Here is a 4,507-nt window from a genome sequence, read left to right as displayed (position 1 = left end):
CTTGAGGACAGGTCCATCTGTGTTACTGAAGAACTAAAAGGCCTAGAAGTTCATTTATTTGGGATCTAGATCCTCAGGACCTGAACTGGAGTCCCAGTTCTATCATTTAGTATATTTATAATTCTGGGAGGGTCTCCTCTATTATATAGAGATATATCATATAATATCTCTGTATAATAGAGATGCTATTTACTTTACCTCGTAATTTTCTTTAGACAATCAAATGAAATAATATGTATATATCTTGGCTGGTAGACCATAATCTGCTCTACAAATCTAGGTAAAATAAGTACCATTTTCATGAGGCTCAAGTTGGTAACGGCCGCTGCTTATCTGGTCTGCACATTCTGGGTATCAGTTTTTTAAATGAAATTATCAGTTTAGGGACTCTGAGCTCAGATGTCCCTGTTTATTATCTAGAGGTGGTTGTTAGCCTGGACTTGTACTGACAACTAAAAGATTAATTTAGAATAACATTCGTCTTAAAAGACGAGAATTATACATTTAACTTTTACATAAATATAAATAAAAGGCAATAAATAATATTCACTGTTTCTAGTATTTAATCTCTAGTCCTTGCTCATCAAGGAACAGACAAATGGTTAGGTAGGTGTAGTTAACGATTAGCATTAATGGTTAAGATCTTAGACTTTGGAGTCAGAGAAACTTGGAATCAATTCCCTCAGCTCTGTTTACCAACAAGGTGGCCCTGGGCAAGTTACTTAACTTCTCTAACTTTCATTTCTACATTGTTAAAATGTACCTATCCTTCAGACCATCGTAAAGATTGAAACAAATAATGTAAGTGCCTGAAACATAGGAAACACTCTGTAAATGTGGAGAATTGTTATTACCATCTCAGTCTGCTTTCTTTCCTGGCTTGCTGATCCCTATATACCTATTTGTTCCATTTTTCTTCCTTTCCAATTGGAATGATGACTTTCAGGTGTCAGAGTTTTACATACGAATGCCAGCAACACCGCCTCTCAATCTGCAGCTGCTTCGAGTGAAGCCAGACTTATACAAAGGGGAGAGTTTTCCTCCCTTGCACTCTGCACCATGAGAGAGAATTTTATTCTCTCTGGCTTTGGACAGTAAAAGGATGTGCAATTTGGAGTAGCAGTAAAAAGTGAGTTTTACTGTTCAGTCATTTCATGGCTACTATCATATAGGCTATGTGATTTGATTCAATATTAATTTTAAAACAGAAGCCTTTCTGTAATTTTGAAGTATGAGTTAGAAATTCTAGCCAGAGCATTGTATTCTGGTGTGTGTGTGTGTGTGTGTGTGTGTGTGTGCGCGCGCGCGCGCGCTTGCGCATGTGTGTGTTTTCACTTGAAATGCACTTACTGAGACCCTACTGTGTTCTCTTCTCTGGGGAGGAATACAGAGATGAATAGGTTATCTTTGCCTCATAGGAATTTAAATGCTATGTAGGAAATAGAAAAGGCCATGAACAATGGAAGGGAGTGAAGAAGTAGAGGAGAATGTCCTGAGCGTGGTCCCATCTATTCTGAATTGGGATTCACATGTGAGGGATGGTGCAGTAAGGGAGTTAAAAGATCACGGGTACTAGACTGGATCTAAATCCAGGCACTTGTACTTATTAAATTACCTCGAACAAGTCATTTGTCCTCTCTGGACCAATTTTCTCATGTGAAGAAAGAGAATAATGTATATCCCAGAAGATTGCTGTAAGGATTAGCTGAGATAAAACACCTATAAAGCATGATGCTGGGCTAATTATAGATAATAGATGTTAGCTGGTGTAAATATCAGTATGATTAATACACCAAGACACAGACAGTGTATCTCATCAGCATATAGGGTCATGGAGGAGGCTTAATGAAAGAGATCTTAACTTTCCTTCCAGCAGCGAAGTCTTTCTGCTAAACATTTGCCCCTCTTTTAATACAGATTATGATATCCTGTGGTCACTCCCCTTCCCTAGTGAGATATTAGCTGGTGGTTTCATGCACACCCCACCCAAGATGGGGGATTATCTGATGGTAACAGAAACAGGAAGATCAGTAGTTTCAGTTGAGCCAAGAGACTATGTGTTTTACAGTAAATTACTCTTCCAGTTTATTAGTTCCTTGACCAAACACTGAGTAAACTGTGATATAAAATAGGGAAGCTAAGACACATCTTCTGGAAAAGCTGAAAGACTCTTCCATGTCTATAAAGCCTCCCTGAAAGCACATCCTGCCATCTATGGCATGCTGAATAAGATGATGGCTGAAAACATCTTTATGGACAGGATAACTGCTCTAGCAGACAGATGGAAGGAGGAAGGAAGCCCAACACTGTACCTATAAGTGCAGCTGCAACCTTCCTCGAAGCTGCTGTTCAGCACTAGAATCTCTCATTTGGTTTGAACAAGTTAGGAAAGTAACCCAGATTTAAATAAACAGTCACTGTGTGGAAGCTAACCCAGCTCATTTATATAAAACTCCTTGATTTATGGAAAATATGGCATTTCTAGGAGGAGAAAATAAGACAACTTGTGATATAATGATTATTATTCATAAGAAATACCACTACGGTCTTTCCTCTGTTTCTAAAAGCATTATCTTCTCAAGGAAATTACAAAGCCTTTAATTGGCATTAATTGGTTGTACCTATGTTCATTGTGATGATAATCACAAGAGTAGGTATCATTTTTGAGCTTTCAGGTTAGGTCATTGGGACTCTTAGGCTTCAATTCAAATTGTATGACCCTTGGTGAACTAGACTGTAAGCTTCATAAGGGTAGGGGTCTTTTCTGTCATCCTCAGGACCGTATCCTACCCATAGTCCAATACAGTGTCTAGTATATGATGAGTGTTCCATCAATATTTGCTGATATGTTTAATTCAACAGTTATTATCTCTTTTAATACTCATAATAGCCCTGAAAGCTTAACTTTATTAGCTCTAGTTTGTGAACAAGAAAGTTGACCCGCTTCAAAGCTAGCTACACAATTACATATGCAATGGGTGTTGCAGGGGTACAAGAAATTTGCTTTATGGTCACATGATCTCTGAGCATAATATGGGAGAGTCGAAAAGAATAATATTGCTTATGTAAAGATTCTTTTTATGCTTCCTCAGTATTGGAGGGCGTAGCTCTGTTGGCCATTTGACTAGAGAAGGAACTCAAAACGTCGTTTCTGGGGAAAGGTAGAGTCAAGGGGAGAAGTTTAGTCTGGAGAAGAGAAGGCTAAGGGGACATAATAACCACCGTCACACAGCCCAGGGCTGACTCGAAGCAGAAGAGACTGTTGTGAGCTGCGTGGGCCCAGAGGGCAGGACACAGTGCAAGTTTTAGGGAAACTGATTTTGGTTCAACATGGGGAAGAACATTCTAACTCATTCTGCTGTTTAAAAATCAAATAGTTCACCTTGGAGGTAATAAATCCCCTGTCTTTAGAAATGCCCAAAGTGGGATTACATGATCACTTGACGGGGGTATTGTAAAAGGGATTTAAACATTGGCTAAGGGGGAAAAGGCACTAGGCTAAATGAATATCTCCTTTATGCCTCCTAAAATCAATGATTCTATAATCCTGTATTGGAAATTTGTAAAGATGGTGTCCATAAATGAATGTATTTAAAAGGAAACGAATCACTTCTCAGCCTTTGGGCTAAGATCAAGTGCAGTATCTGTTCTTATCAGTTTAAGAGGAAACTAAGTGATAGATTAGGTCAGATTCCATCAGCCTATAATGTCTTCTAGGGCAGGATATCTGTCTGTGTGATATAGCATTGTGTTCTCACCACCTGTCACTGTGCCTGGCACATAGTATGCATTTATTAACATTCATTAAATGATTCACTTGGAGTCCTGGGTACACTAGGGAAACTATCATGCTTTGAGCACTGAGGTCTCAAGAAGTTATTGAGTATGAAAACTGAGCCAGATCACCTTTCTTGTTTCCCTTTCCTAGGTAGATTATAAGTTTGGTCTAGAGGGAAAATTTTCTACTCACTTGTGTTTTAAATGTTGGACTCACATAGAGTCTTCTCTTCCAGAGAAGTGCCTCGATGTGTGTTATTCTCTGTTGGCCTCACTGACTCAGAAGCTGTTTGTGAGTAGACCATGCAGAAGCCAACTTGTGGAATGCTAGAATGGGAACACTGGCAGAGGCCTGAGAGATGCACTACTGTATCTGCAAGAGTGATGGGGACGGAAATTAACAGGCAGAAAAACATAATCCAACATGGGGAGCCACCCCTAGAGGTGACACTGGAGAATCCCCAGAGGGTGACAACGATTGTGTCTAGCACTGAGTCAGGCACTGTCAGGGTCTCAATACAATACAGTGAATGAGAAAACAAATGGAGCAGAGTGGTGTCCAGGAGCAGTGCCGGACTTGGGACCAGGAAGCCTGGATTTTCCTCTGGATCTGTCACTGACTCCCTGTGTGACCCTTACATGTTCTTTATCTTTTCTAGCTATCATCTGGGACTATTCAGCATTCATATAACTGTCCTATTTGGAGGTAGTATCTATAGACGCAGGGGAA

The 4,507-nt window shown here is 39.7% G+C and overlaps 1 pseudogene; it reads left to right on the top strand.

Annotated features, from left to right (window-relative positions):
• Window positions 1-3,605: 3,605 nt before the first annotated feature.
• On the top strand, window positions 3,606-3,766 carry LOC111741970 (annotated as a pseudogene).
• Window positions 3,767-4,507: the final 741 nt, after the last annotated feature.

The sequence above is a fragment of the Pteropus vampyrus genome, unplaced genomic scaffold, assembly GCF_000151845.1.
Source record: "Pteropus vampyrus isolate Shadow unplaced genomic scaffold, Pvam_2.0 Scaffold84, whole genome shotgun sequence".
NCBI lineage: Eukaryota > Metazoa > Chordata > Mammalia > Chiroptera > Pteropodidae > Pteropus > Pteropus vampyrus.
The sequence above is the reverse complement of the archived record's forward strand: the minus strand, read 5'-3'. Positions and strand labels throughout refer to the sequence as shown.